This window comes from Triturus cristatus, chromosome 1_1 (assembly GCF_964204655.1).
Source record: "Triturus cristatus chromosome 1_1, aTriCri1.1, whole genome shotgun sequence".
NCBI classification, from domain to species: domain Eukaryota; kingdom Metazoa; phylum Chordata; class Amphibia; order Caudata; family Salamandridae; genus Triturus; species Triturus cristatus.
The window spans coordinates 246,311,779-246,327,521 of NC_140579.1; the positions used below are offsets into that span (position 1 = coordinate 246,311,779).

The window sequence follows — 15,743 nt, forward strand, 5'->3', positions numbered from 1 at the left end:
TCATCTGTTGTTGGGGAGAACTATTTTTTCTTATTGTTGCAGCGCGGCACGCCATGCTTTATCACTGTGCAACAAATGTAAAGCCCAGCTCTTATGTACAGCCGCCCACCACTGCATTTCTATCATTCCCATCCCACAACCCCCACCATTTCTCTCATCAGTCAGTGGTGAGAATAAAATAGTGGAGGCTCGCCTGGATGCTGTGAACCTAAATGCATGAAATGTGCCCTCCACGTGACAGTGCCTCTGCTAAGAGCTGTCTCGCTTCTTTCGCTAGTACTTGTGTTGTGTTGCTGTCGCTGTATTAGGTTTGCGAGCCCTCAACCATGATTACGCAGTTTGCGATCCCTTAACCAAGATGGCACAACCTAAGCTGATTACCTTCAGCGTTGATAGTACCTTAACTAATATGGCGCCCTTAGGGTGACAATGTATGGGTGCTGTGCTGGTCAAAATAATCCAGTTTTTGCCTTCCTTCTGCCTCCGGTGCTGGCTGAGCTGCTGGAGGCCCTGGAAGGCAGCAACGAGTCCATAGGTTCCACGCTGCTGCAGCAGCAGCAGCAGGTGAAACTGGGTCTGGTGAAGCTGGAGCAGTCAATGCGCATGGCCTTGGAGCTCCATTTGTTAAGGTAGGGCAGGGGTGGTAGGCTGTTCGGGCAGGTACAGCATCACAAGTTCGGCAGGAGTGCTTTTTAATACAATACATGCTGAACACCTGAAACTGTTATCTGCATCTGTGCAAGGCATACAAAATGTTTCTGGAGCGTGCTTTGGGTATAGTTTTACTTCTGATTTGTGAAGCTAGACTATCGTTTTTTCAGAGCGTAGTGCAGCCTTATTTCCTCTTCGTAGTGCTTCAGTGAATGTATTGGTCAGGTGTTTGGTGAGAGAATAAGGACTTTCACCTAGCCCATCAACTAAATCAGTACATTAAACATTCTGGAGCCACCCCTCCAGATGAGTGCGCCAGTACTAATTGTCGCTGTGCGCCATAGTATGTCTGTGCTTATGTGCATTTATGTGCGTCTGTGTGTTAATACAATCTGCGCACAGACGCGAAAGCTTTTAAACACAGAGTTCAAAGTCTTCACCAACATCACGGCGCATTACAGACTGATCCTCTGTAATGCCGTTGGGCGCATAATCTGGCGCACAGTACAATTAGTGTTGGTGCAGTCATCTGTAATATAGCCCCAGAATATGATATATTTTGTTTGGTCTTCCAATCGAGTAAGCATCAGAGAAACTGGGAAGCTGCTGCTGTGTAGGCTCACTCGGAAATGTTGCAGTCCTCAGAACAAAAAGATGGTAATGCTGCCCCTACTGTGCCAGTCATGCCATCCCTTCCTTGCGCTCACACGGTTACAAGTTGGAAGGCTCCGGAAACATGTAGCATGCCTTTTGTGTGCATGACATGCACCAGAGAGTTTACAAATAGGCCTATATTTGGCAGTCTCAATGCCACAGAGTGGCATAATTGTGTTCATCAACAGGGCATTGTCAACTTGACTTGCAATGTGCAGAACACCACATGCAAGTGCTATAAATGGGACCAGTCATCAGACTTTTCCTTCATCAGTCATAATTAGTAACTGTCTCCTGTAAGGTTTGATGGAACACAGCATTTAAGATTTGAATGGGTTCAACCAGCATCCAAGTGTAATACTGTGTTGGAAGACTGCAGATTAGGCAGGCATCCAAGCAGCTGACAACAAAGCATAGTTTCGGGGTAAGGGCACAAAACCACCACCAACTTCTGAACTGTAAATGGGATTTTATGTTTATTGAGATCTGGGCCACCATGTAGCCTGATATATTATCCAGTCTTGACCAAAGGTCCAATAAAGTACAACACATTCCTTTTTATAAATATTTTCCCTATGTATCCATCTTTATCTTTCGATACCAACCATCTGTAACTTTCCTACCCATGCATCACCTACCATCTTTTCTTTCATCTGATCACCCAGACATCCATGCATGTACTCATAGAGCTATCCATCCATTCAAGCATTCATACAAATAGCTATCATTCCACCAACCCATCCATACTAACTGCACCTCTGCTTCTTAAATGCTCACATTATCTGGATGGTAGCCACATAATTCCACTACACAATACATACACCGACTCTACTCTATAAAACATTAATATTTACATTTACAACACCAATAGCTCTAACTCTTGTTTTCTAACTGATCACTCCACTGCAAACAAAAAAAAGCATTTGCAATGCAATAGTTCTCGCATTTGCGAGAGTTTAAGCTACCGGTATTGTAAATGGCAATGCCTTTTATTTATCTATTTTGCAATTAACACATAAATAAAAAACATTGTCATTTACAATGCTAATAGCTCAAACTCTTATAAATACGAGACCTATTTCCTTGCAAAGAAGCAGCTGCCATTGTCCCGGGCTACTTGGAAAGTAAAAGTATCCATGGCGCAGTGAATATTGCAGGAAAGCCTGTTCTGCCTGCAGTAGGAGAAACTCATTTGAAAACCAGCATTAGATTGTGCTGTGCAGCATGAGGCATAAGCGTGCACTAGGTTACATGCGTGAAAACCAGCCATGTGGGAAACCAGCATTAAAGTGTGCTGTGCAGCGTGAGACACAAGTGTGCACAAGGACATGTGCCTTAAAAACAGCATTATGGAAAACCAGCGTTAGAGTGTGCTGTGCCGCATGAGACACGAGTGTGCACCAGGGTCCATGAATGAAAACTACCATTAGTGTGTGCTTTGCTGCGTGAGGCATGAGAGTGCACCAGGATCCGTGTGCGAAAACCAGCCGTGTGGGAAACCAGCATTAGAATGTGCTGTGATGCGTGAGACACAAGCGTGCACCAGGGTCCGTGTATGAAAACTAGCATCAAAATGTGTGCAGTGCTACATGAGACACGAGCATGCACCAGGATAAGTGCATGAAAAATACCCCTGCGGAAAACCAGCATTAGTGTGTACTGTGCAGCATGAGACATGAGCGTGCACCAGAATCTGTGCATAAAAAACACACATGTGGAAAAGTAGCATTAGAGTGTGCTGTGCAGCATGCGACACAAGCGCGCACCAGGAGTTGTGTACGAAAACCTGCCCTGCTATGTGGAAAACCAGCATTAGAGTGTGCTGTGCAGTGAGTGACATGAGCGTGAACCAGAATTCCTGTACAAAAACCTACCACGGAGGAAGCTGGCACCAAATGTATGCCGTGAGCCACCAGCGTGCACCAGGATCCGTGTACGAACAAAGGCAGTAAGGGAACAAGTCCCAGAATGTGTGCTGTGTAGCCTGAGACACAAGTGTGCACCAATATCTGCGTACGAAAACCAGCAATGTGAGAAACGAACATCAGAATGTGTGCCACCAGTGTGCACCAGGAACCATATATGACAAGCATTTGCAATGCAATAGGTGTTGCATTTGCTAGAGTTTAAGCTATTGGCATTGTAAATGACAATGACTTTTATTTATCTGTTTTGCTAATTAACACATAAATAAAAGGCATAGTCATTTACAATGCCAATAGTTCAAACTCTTGTAAATACGAGACCTATTCAAAGAAGCGACCGCCGTTATCCCTGACTGCTCGGAAAGTGAAAGCACGCATGGCGCACTGAATGTTGCAGGTAAGCATGTTGTGCCTGCAGTAGGAGAAACTCATTAAAGAAAATAGTGCTTACAGACTAAAAAAGACGTACTGTGTAACAACTGAAGTAAAAGGGCCAAGGCGGTACTAAGGAGGGACTTACAAGCCTATTTACGAATCAGAAGCCAGCATTTACGAAGGACAATGACACAAGCCAATGGCAAATATAGGAGGAGAGTGGGCGGAGCTTCTAGTCCAGGCTCCAATACATCATGCCACAGAGTAGCACATTCGCTGGCCAGGCTCGTCCTAAAAAAGAAGTAAAAAACATTGTCATTTACAACGCCAATTGCTCTAACTTTCACAAAAGTATGAGACCGATTGCATTGCCAATGCTTGTTTAATTAGCATGGACAAAAAAAGATAGGGCAGCTGGTAAAATGCCAAGTATGTTGTATGAGTCAAACTAAACATGCACTTTTATTCAACATATTGTGCAAGTTATATGTTTGTTATTAACACCTTGTAACATATTCATTATCTGAAAATCAAAACACTTTCTTCCCCGTTTTAATACTTTGCTTTTTTCATTGCCTTTTTTTTTACCTTTACCCTTTAATCTTTTGCTCGTTTTGATATTATTTTCCCCCTTATTTGAACCCCTGCCATTGTTTCTATTCTCTTCCCCTCATGTTATTTCATTACAATTCGATATGGTTCAGCAATAGTTTCTATGCTTTCACAATGTTTATTAACTTAATTGCTATTTCCATTACGATTCATTCTATTTATTTCTGTCTGTCTCTCTTTGTGCAAAAGTTACAGGTGATTTATCATCAGAGCCGATTTTGGCATTGGGCCAAAAGTGGGTACAGCACAGACCACAGACTAGCTTGTTGGTGTGGAAAAGGCCGCTTTATTACATTCCTTGGCCTGTGCCGTACAAAACTAAAACCTCACTAAATATTATCCTCCTACCTTACCCCCCTCCCCTCCCCTCCTCTAAAATTGTTCCCCCAGCAAAAACATTATAAACCCCCAAAACCTGCAACTTCCTAACCTTTCTTCACCTATCTATCTATGTACACTTCCTATGCTCTTTCCCCTTCCTGCGTGCTCCCGAAGTGACCTTCCCAACCAATAAACTGTAACTGTAACAGCTGTACCAACTATACCCAGGGAAAAAACGCCCCCTCACAACATAGCTAACCACACCAGCACCTGTTGCAAGCGACAACCAAAGTACATGCTTCCCCCCCCGATGCACTTGTTCCCAACAAAAACTACCCAAATTTGCTCTGGAAAACTAAAAGCTGTCTACCCCTCCCCCCAGGGCTTCCAGAAAACCCCCCTTTACTTTGGGGCGGGAGGGCGGGACAAAAGTTTCCACACTAATTTCCCCCCTTTACCGGCTGTCATGTCACAACCACCAAAATGGTGGCTAGTGACATAAAATGGCCGGCTAAATACCTGCCAGCCCAAAGCCAGCCCACAACCTAGCCCAAGGCACCCAACCTATCCCAGAGACAGCCCAACAAGCCCAACTGGGCTCCGGCTGCCCCTGGTCCAAAATCCCCAGGAGGGGCAGGCCTCCAGGTGGTCGGCCACCCCCCCAAAGCCCTATTGGGCCAAAAGGGGGTACAGCACAGACCACAGACTAGCTTCTTGGTGTGGAAAAGGCCGTTTTATTGCAAACAGGTGCACCTTACACATTCAACATTCCTTGGCCTGTACCATACAAAACTAAAACCTCACTAAATATTATCCTCCTACCTTACCCCCTCCCCTAAAATTGTTCCCCCATGCAAAAACATCATAAGCCCCCAAAACTTGCAACTTCTTAACCTTTCTTCACCTATCTATCTATGTACACTTCCTATGCTCTTTCCCCTTCCTGCGTGCTCCCGGAGTGACCTTCCCACCAATAAACTGTAACTGTAACTGCTGTACCAACTATACCCAGGGAAAAAAAGCCACTCAGAAAATTCCGCCACAGACTTTTCTGACCCCCCCCCACTTGGGCTCCTGTCGTTTCGGGTATGTACATATGCCTAAAGCCCTGTCCAAAGCCTCCTTAAGCTGAACTATGTATAACTCCATACCATACTGGGACAAATAGATCCCATCTTCCCTAAAGAAATAAACTGCCGCATAACGTAATTCTGGATGTTCCATCCTTCCAAAACCTTCCTTGTCACAGAAAATCTGCATGTCCCTGTTAATCTTTCTTCGTGCCTTATCTATTGACGCCGGCCGCTCTGCCCCCCTCCAGCATCTCCTGGGAATAAACTCTGACCATATCACATGACAACCTGACCACTGCCGCCGAATCTCCAAAAGGTCCCTCTTCATTTGCTTCAACAAAGCCAAGTCCTTACACTGCACCAAATCGTTTTCTCCCAAGTGGATAATCAACACGTCTGGGCAAATCCCACCACGGATCACCCTGTTCAATGCCGGCAACAACTCGTGCCATTTCATGCCCCCTTTTCCCTGCCAATGACACCGAAACAACCTAGGATCCAATTCTAAATTCACATTTTTCAGAAAAGAATGTCCTACGATGAGGATGGACAATGCCTCCGATGCAGGCCCCGCCACCGCACCTGAAAAGACACAAATGTGAGAAAAGAGGAAGGAAAGTCATGCCTCTCCCCCCTCAGCACCCCGCAGTCTGATGTATGTCTTATAACAGTCTGATTTCCATCGCCCCAAGCGCATAAGGTCTTCCCTCCCCCACCCCTGTCTTGCTGCATCCGCTGCCGCACCTATGCGAAATTAATGTGTCCCAAATTGTCCCGGGTTCTCACCCAGGCTTTGAAGGGCACGCCTCAATATCCACAGTAGTTGAGACACTGTCACCCTGCCACCTTCTCCCCGGCGGAGAACCTCCCCCACACCTAGACCCCCCCGGCTGCTAAGAGCCTACCCCACGCCGCGGAGCACACCTCCTGTTCTACTACTGACCCCATAACCACCCACTTCCCTGCTCCCCGTTGGTCCGTTTTCGAGCGCCCCAGTAAAACTGTAACTTCATTGACCCACAGGTCCACCCACCGTGCACCCAGAAGCTCTGAAACTCGAAACGCCCCAAAGTACATCCACGACATTAAAGTGGAAAACAGAACCGATTCCTCACGGTTGCGGCATATTTGCGGCATAAGCCGTGTCAAGCCAACGAGAATACCCATCATTATGGGCCGCCGTTGCCGCACTCTGTTGCCTCTTTCCCGTGCCCAGCCTTCCAATAAACGCGCACCCAATTCCCCCACTGACGGTGCGTAACCCCACCACAATTTTCCCATGAAGGCGATGGCTGACAGTTTTCCTGCCATCGTCACCTTGGACAATCCTTTGTCCATCATGGCCAGAATAAATGGTACCACCTGCTCTCTTCCCTTACCCATAGCCTGTCATACCGCGTCGCGCCACTTTCCAGGAAATCCCGCCACTTCTGCTCGTATGCCCTCCAGGTGGATGTGGCCACTGACCCTCTTACCAATTGCAGGACCCTTTCTCTCCTACCGACCACATCCCTGCTGGCACCGGTGTCCTGCATTCGTCCGCCTCCGTGGCTAGCCCATGGAACCTCTGCCACTGTGAACAAGACAAAGCGTCCGCAATGTCATTGTCTACCCCCGAAACATGTCTGGCTCGAAACAAAATATCATGTTCCGGGGGCATGGCCAAGCGAGCCATCATGGCGTACGTGTGCTAGGAGAGCTCCGTCCAGCCCATGCCGTAATCCTCCGATATACTGCTTCCCCGGTCCACCATCCAGCTTCAATTGTACCTGACAGGCGCTGTGGACCACGGAGCATTGTCATTGCGGCGTCTGGAGGTCCGGGCGACTGTTATCAGCGGAGGCTGTGGTCGGGCGGGAGGCTGGAGACAGAGGTCGCGCTGCCAGCGGGCACTGGGCCCCGCCACAGCCGACGGCAGACGATCCGCATGGGTGGCACTGGCCTTTTCCGATGCCCTGGAACCTTGGAGCCACCTGCAACGGACATCAGAGGCCTGCGGAGTGCGGACTGCGCCCCCCTGCCAGCAGCAGTGTGGTGAGTCCCACGGTGCGGCGGCCATATCGGGCCGCGTGGGAGAGAGCCGGGGGGGTTGCGGGGGTGCGCGGCATCGGACCGGCGTGGGGGGCTCCCGGACACCTGAAGCCCTGTTGGTGCCCGTTTTCCCCATGACGGGAGGGGCCCGCATCGGCGGCCATACCGGGCCACGCGGACTCTTATAGGGGGTAGGGACAGTGCCCCTGGTGGCTGCAACGTGCCCCCCTGTTGCCCCCCCCCCCGGTGATCTGTCGTTATCGGACCGGCGGCCATGTTGGGCCGTGTGGGGGAGGCATGCTAAATATCCTCTCCGTGGTGCGCGACTCCTGGGCCCTGTGGGTGCCCGGTAGGAGGACTCGGGGTCGTGCCTGTATATTGATTGTCTGGGAGGCCAGACGCTTGGTGCCATCTCCATTGTGAAGGCGCGCTGGCAGCTCTATGGGTAAAGCTGGTATTGGGTGCTGGTGTCTGGAGCTTCGTAGTCCCCCCCCTTCATCTCGTCTTCGAGTCCATCCTGGGATCGGCGGCCAAGCCGGGCCAGTAGGAGGGGGCCCCGGGATAGGTGCTGAACTTGGGGCTGTGGCATACTACTTCCATCCGGGGGCATCTTGGGGCCTCATACTGTCCGTAGCTTGTCCTGCAGGGGTCAGGCGAGACAACCCCTAACCTACAGGGAGGCCTTGGATGGATAATGACAAGAGATCGGCCAGGTGGTGGGTCCTCCAAACAGAGTACTATGGACAAATTCACGGGCCCCGGGGCCTCTGCCGTGGCGTCCGGGGGGATGCCTGGCGCGGTGCCCGATAATGCCACCCTCGCTGCAGCCATCACTCAGTCACGAGACGCCCTAGACGCCAAGATAGGGGCAGTGGGATCAGACGTCATGTTGCTGCGTCAAGATCTACGCAATGCGGTGGCACGAATCACAGAGACTGAGACGCGGGTCTCTGGGGTGGAAGATGTAGTAGAGACTCTGCAGAAGCGGGTGACCTTCCTGGAGACTATTCAACGTGGGCTGGCGTCCCGAGTGGGGGATGCGGAGGGGATGGCCCGCCGCAATAACCTTCGGTTTGTGGGATATCCGGAGGGATGCGAGAAGGATGGTATGGAGCGATTCCTCACCCAGTGGCTCGAGAGTTGGCTCCCTCCAGGGTCGTTGTCCAAGTGTTTGGTGGTAGAGCGCACTCACAGGGCGCTGACCCAGAAGTCCCCGCCTGGTGCTCGCCCGAGACCTGTCATTGCGAAAATACTAAACTATCATGACCGTGACACCATCAGGAAACAAGCTAGGGTCAAGGGTCCACTACTATTTGACAATGCCCACATCCTCATATTCCCGGACTATACTAAGATGGTCCAACAACGCAGGCAGTCTTTTACGGTGGCGAAGGCTCATCTCCGAGAACTCCAGCTCCCATATGCTCTACTATACCCGGCTAGACTGCGGGTAGTCTATCGCTCTCACATGTATTTCTTTGATTCTCCGGAGGAGGTCTTTTACTGGACAGATGAGACGGTGCACCTTCATCCGCACACGCCACCCCGGAGAAACTCGAACTCCTCCGCGAGCGAGATGGTCCGGAAGCAACCAATACCAAAGGAGAAGGGACGGCGACGATCCAGATCCAGGCACAGGTCCCAGTCATGTAGTACCTCATCCCGAGCTGCATCGATCCAGCATCTGCCTACTACATCAGACTAACTTGGGGGGGTTCTTGTACTTCCATAGTTTCTAGAGCTGTTTTCTGTGACCGGGGAAGCACAATTGAGGGCCGATATCCCTGTAACACGTTTGTTGACAGGGAAAGGGCCAGCTGACAATGGGCTGTATGTTCGGGATCCATTGGCAGGCGGGGGAGGGACCTCCTGTTGGGGTCTCCCGCTCATACTCGCCGCGACAGATACTTCATTGTTTCTGAGGTATAGGGTGGGGGGGAGTGTGTTGTTGGGTTGTTTGGGGGGGGAGGGGGGGTTCTACTTTTTAATCGCACTGGCCTACACTGCACCGGAGGTATTGTATTCCGACCAGGTATTTGTGCCCGATACACATTCATTCTTTGAACTTTTTCATGGCTGGGCACCTTAGTGACGCGCGGGCCCCTGTTGGGACCCTCAAACTAATGAGTTGGAATGTCAGGGGGGCGTTGGATCAAATTAAGCAGGGCGCAATTTTGAAGCAGGCGAAGAGAGAGCAGGCAGATGTTCTCCTGCTGCAGGAGACACATCTTATGGTGTCTAAGGCGCTTTGTTTTCAACGATTTGGGTTCATGCATGTATTTCACTCCGGGTTTGCGTGGGGTTCTTGGGGGGGGTTGCGATACTGATACATAGACGGGTCCCATACACGCACATAAAGACCTGGAGGGATATGCAGGGTCGGTATCTCTTCCTTCAGGGGAAGATAGGGACAGAGTCTATAGTTTTGGGATGGGTATACACCCCTCCCCCTCTTTCTTGGAGCTTGGTGGAGAAGCTTACGACCCTTTGGACACACATGCCTGATGGACTAGCTGCTGTGGGCGGAGACTGGAATGATGTGCTCGACATGGTTGGAGACCGCTTGCGGCCTGGGGGCCTGCCAGCCGCAGGTGGGACTACCAAGCTCCACTCAATGGTATCGGGCCTGGATTGGGTGGATCCGTGGCGTCGTTTACATGGGCCGGAGCAAGGCTATACATACTTGTCGGCTGTGCATGGCTCCTTCTCCCGCCTTGACTACATCTTCGTTCCCCGGGTCATAGACTACAGGGTGGTTGCCGCAGATATTCTTCCACGTGGTCTCTCAGACCACTCGCCGATCACTCTTACATTGCGCGTGGATAGAGCGCCGCAGCCATTTCGGTGGCATCTCTCGGCGTGGAACCGTCAGAGAGACAACTATAGAGAACATATGGCGGAAGCCATCGACCACTTCTTATCAACTAATGTTGGGACAGCAGAGGGGGCGGATTGCCTCTGGGAGGCGATGAAGCCTACGCTTCGAGGTGTGGATATCTCATATTGTGCAGCGGCCCGCAGATTGCGTAGGGAGTCCCTCATTCAAGTGGAGGTGAAGCTGTTGGAATTGGAATTTAGCAGCAGGAATAGCTCCGGTCGACAGGCTCGCTGCCAACTTCTGTTGACGCAGCAAGAATATTCCCACACTTTGCTGGATGAGGCCCGACAGGCGTGGCTGGCGACCCGGAATAGGATCTACCAGTGGGGGGATAAGTCCAGTAAACTACTGCATAGGTTATGTCAGCGGTCGCTATATTCTCAGTCGCTCCCGGGCATTCTGGGTCCAGATGGGTCCACCCTCTCGGACCCCTCCGTGATAGCGAACAGCTTTGCTGCGTAATATGCAGATCCTTATGCCCCCAGGGAATGCCTCCTCGGCTGCTTTCTCGAGGATTTACCGCCCAGGACCATCTCCGATGATGTGCGCGAGGAGCTGGATCTCCCGCTCACGGAAGAGGAGCTAGGTGCGGCATTGGGTGAAATGCAGCCCGGGAAGGCCCCTGAGCCCAATGGTTTCCCATGTGAATTCTTTATACACTATTTCTTGCAATTGGGACCACATTTCAGGGGAGTGGTGGAGGAGGCCAGGGAGCGAGGTTGCCTGCCCCGTGACTGGAGACACGCGGAGATCATAGTGTTTCATAAGCCCGGAAGACCTTCGGATCAACATGCGTCGTATCGCCCCATCTCTCTTCTTAATGTGGAGGCTAAGGTGCTGGCCAAGGCCCTGGCCAACCGCCTTCGTACACATATTACATCTCTGGTTCATCCCGATCAGGCCAGGTTTATGCCTCAGCGGGCAACCCGACACAATATTCGCCGAGCCCATGTGGCGGTGGCTACCGCCCAGGTGTTGGGGGAGCGAGCCACGCTATTGCTTGTGGACATGGATAGGGCCTTTGATTCCCTCAGCTGGGTGTATCTATTCGCTCTCCTCCGCAGGTTAAATTTTGGACCACGCTTCTTGTCCTATATAACTCTCCTATATACAGACCTGACTGCGTCTGTATGGGTGGCGTGTTCTGTCTCCTCCACGTTCTCTATCAGACGGGGCACTAGGCAGGTGTGTCCACTGTCTCCCTATTTGTTCGCCCTAGTGATGGAACCTTTTGCGTCCTGGGTATGGATGGATGCCCAAGTGACTGGTCTGGAGTGGGCGACGAGCCTGTCGGATCGCATTGCTCTATATGCGGATGACGTCCTCTTCTTTCTTACGGATATCGACAGGACGGGACCGCGCCTTCTGCACATTATGCACATTTTTGGGGAGACCTCGGGCCTATATATGAACCCTCGCAAATCTACTCTATGGGTCATTGGGGGAGGGGCGGGCCCTGATTCCTGGGCCTCCTCTGTTGAGGTGGCCTCTGGGGGCTTGCAGTACTTAGGAGTGTTCATATCGGACTCACCACTCGTCTCATGGGAAAATAATCTAGCCCCTGTATGGGATCTTGTGCGCGAGGATTTTAAAGTCTGGTCCCACATGCCCCTATCAATATATGGCAGGTAGCCATCTTTAAGATGGTATCACTTCCCCGCCTCCTTTACCAATTGCAAAACCATCCATATCCGATCTCTCCCGGATGGTTCCGACGGGTTAATGCGGCCCTGAGTCAGTTTTTGTGGGCGGGTGGAATGGCGAGAGTGGCCCTGCGGACGTGCTTTCGGTCCACATATTGTGGGGTCTTGGCAACCTCTGATTTACTGTACTATTATATGGCCTCCCACCTATTAGTCCTGAACGAGTGGTGGTATGGGGAGAGGGCGGATCCAGCCTAAGCGGTCGAGAGATGTTGTATGGGGGACCACACCCTACATACTATACTTTATTCGGCAACGCTTCACAGCTCCTTGCCCCCGGCTACGAAACTTGTCTTTCAAATCTGGCGACAGGTGCTGCGGAGGACCGGGTGGTGGAACAAGCTAACTCGGGAGACTCCCCTTTGGCACAATGGGAGACTGCCGCAACTGGCTACATTGTCAGGTTTTCGAGACTGGGACCATATCGGCATTTCTACTCTTGGGGATGTCATGCGGGGCTCGGTTCTGAAGTCCTTTCAAGATTTCCAAAAAGACTTTCAAATGCCTAAAACCCAATTTTTCAGATACCTACAGTTCCGTCATGCTATCACCCCATATATCGAGGGGTTGGGGTCCCTGGCCGAGTTTAGTCCCATAGAGGCTAAGGTATTTATGGGGGACCTCCACGACCGCAAAATCTCAAAGATCTACCAGTCATTGTTCATGCATTGCTCCCCTACACTACAGAGACTTAGAGAAGTCTGGGAGGAGGTCATAGGCCCGCTGGAGGAAGAGGACTGGGTGGAGGCCCTGGCCTCCCCGCAGGGGGTATCCATAGCCGTGAGTCTTCGCCTTATCCAGTTTAAGTATCTCCATCAGGTCTATTTCACGAGGGTCAGGCACTGGAGGGCAGGATTGGTGGCCTCCCCGGTGTGTCTCCGATGCCAGCACGAGGAGGGCAATCTGCTGCATACTATCTGGCACTGCCCTAGCACAATTTTGGCGGGGAGGTTTGTCGTGCCTCTCTGAGGTGCTGGGATGGGACCTCCCCAACTCCCCAAAGCTAGTCCTGCTGCTTGTGATGGACGGCATAGGAGGGAACATATACAAGCGCCATCTTATGCTACTGGGGTTCACCTTGGCTAAGAGGGACATCGCTAAAGCATGGAAGGCTCCGAGGGCGCCCTCGGTATCAGTTTGGAAAACTGGCATGGATTTTTGTATGGGGCTAGGAATCCCTATCTTTGTGGCCAGGGGGTGCCCGCTTAAGCATTATAAAATTTGGCGGCGATGGGCAGAGTGTCTAGGCCTAGAATTGGGACCCGTTTCAGTAGCCAGTCCCCCAGACTTGGCGTCCCTCCCGGTATAGGGGTTATGTAACATTGCTTGGTGGATGTGGGCGTACAGTATCTGGACTGCTGGGAATGTTTCCTCTGGTGCTGCTTTTGGGTAGGCGTGGGTGCGATTGGGGGAGGGGGTTTAGGGGGTTTGTTTCTCTTTATTTCTTAGGGTAGTATTGCAACTGTATTGCTCTCAGTTTGTCCTATTTTGTTCCAGAAAGTGTCAAAGTCATTTCTGTCTACATTTTCTTTGCATAACTGGCTGGATGGCAGTGCTCTGCAATATCTTTGTTATTTGACTATTAAAATCTGTTTAAAAAAAATATATATCATGTTCCAAATATAGCAGCACAAACACCCTCAACAACTTGAGAACCTGCATGTCCCTGGCTGATTGCCTGTTCACGACCTGCACCACAGACATATTGTCCACCTTGAAAATCATCTTTTTGTGCACCAACTCCCAAGCCCACACAGACACGGCCACCACTAGCAGAAACAGTTCCAGAAAGGCAATGCTCCTCCTCCCGTTCTTCCAGTGCAATGGCCATTCTTCGGCACACCACGTCCCTTGCCAGTAAAGTCCAAACCCTCCTGCCCCTGCTGCATCCGAGGAGATGGTAACGTCCCATTCCCATTCTTCCGAAGGGGCCATTGGAATACCATTAAAGTGTTCCAAAAATGTTCACACTTGCGCAGATCCTCCCTGGTGCCCACCGACAAGCGCATATGATGAGGTAGAGTCAAACTGGACAATGACAAACCTAGTCTTCTGCAAAAGGTTTGCCCCGCCCGCACCACCCGGCATGCGAAATTCAAATGCCCTAAGAGGACCTGTACTTCCCATACCGTCACCTTCTTTTTCGCCAGCAGATTGTCAATCAAGAGCAGCATATGCACCTTCTTATCCCCCGACAAACGGGCTTCCATGGCCACTGAATCCAACTCGATACCCAGAAATTACAACACTGTGCTGGGACCTTGTGTTTTCTCTGGTGCCAGGGGCACACCCAGGTAGCCCATGAGCTCTTGAAAACTAGCCAGCTGCTGCTGACAGTCCACCGAACTGGGCAGTCCTACCAGGAAAAAGTCATCCAGGTAGTGTGTCACCGTCTCTTTACCGGTGTGCCACGAAAAAATCCACTGCAAGAAGGTACTGAAACGCTCAAACAAGGCACAAGATATGGAACACCCCATTGGCAGCGCTTTTACCCAACAGCTGATAATCCTCAGGGTGTACCGGGAGCAGTCGAAATGACGACTTGATGGATGTTGCATTTTGCCATGACGGCCCCCTCCCCTACCTACACGACCAACTGCCGCGCCACGTCCACAGAAGAGTAGGACACCGAGAAAAGCTCAGCTGCGATGAAATCATTGACCGACGCCCCTTCCGGCCATGACAGGTGTTCTATCAGCCGGTATTATCCAAGTTCCTTCTTCGGTACCACTGCGATAGGTGAGATGATCAGGTCCCGAATAGGAGTCTCCTGAAAGGGGCCCACCATACGCCCTTCCCGGACCTCCTTGCCCAGTTTTTCTCGTACTACCGCACCGTGCGACCTGGCGGATTTCAAATTTTTGGCCCACCTGGTGGCCCTCGGACCCTCGTACCCCAGCCGGAAACCCTCCAGAAAACCCTGCTGCAGCAGTCTGGCGTCCTCGGTCCATGGATAGGCCGCCAAAAATGTTTCCAGACAGTCCTGTTTAATTGGAGTATGAGCCTTTGCCCAGATGCCCCTGTCCTCCTCTACCCCCTCTACCCCCTGCCTGCTGCCCCATATGCGTAGCCTGCGACCCTGTCCGCCGCTACCCGTCCCCCAGCATTGCACAACTGGGTGTCGACCTGCGCACTTGGAGCATTTGTGCCGAAACTTGCAGTATTGCCGGGCGCAAGAGCCCTTGTTAAAATCCCAGCACGCTCCCACTGTTCCTTCAGTGTTGCTTCTCGCCTGACCCACCCCTCCACGGGTGGGGCGGGCCAGAAAGGGGCTCCAGCCTGCTCAAGCCCACCCGCTCCCTGCAAGTGCGAAGCAATTCCTTCAGGTCAACACTCCCCCTCTGCTGCGCGCGCTGCCTCTCTGTGTCCCTTTCCCTGCTACATGACTCCTGGCCCCGTGCCCCTGCGGCCGCATCGACCCATCAGGGTGGCATCACTAGGGACCAATCACCCCACCTCCTGTACTCCGCTACTGTCAGGTCCCTCGTGGGTGCGCAGCTGCCCGCACGAGGCAGAGCCA

The 15,743-nt window shown here is 51.5% G+C and overlaps 1 long non-coding RNA gene across 2 annotated transcripts in view; it reads right to left on the minus strand.

Moving 5' to 3' along the window:
• Positions 1-1,762: 1,762 nt before the first annotated feature.
• Positions 1,763-15,743, minus strand: part of LOC146870079 (uncharacterized) — a 28,789-nt gene continuing 14,808 nt past the window's right edge. For both annotated transcript variants that reach the window (XR_014969066.1, XR_014969062.1), the window contains exon 4: positions 1,763-3,896. This is a non-coding gene — a long non-coding RNA (uncharacterized LOC146870079). The remainder of the gene's footprint in view (positions 3,897-15,743) is intronic.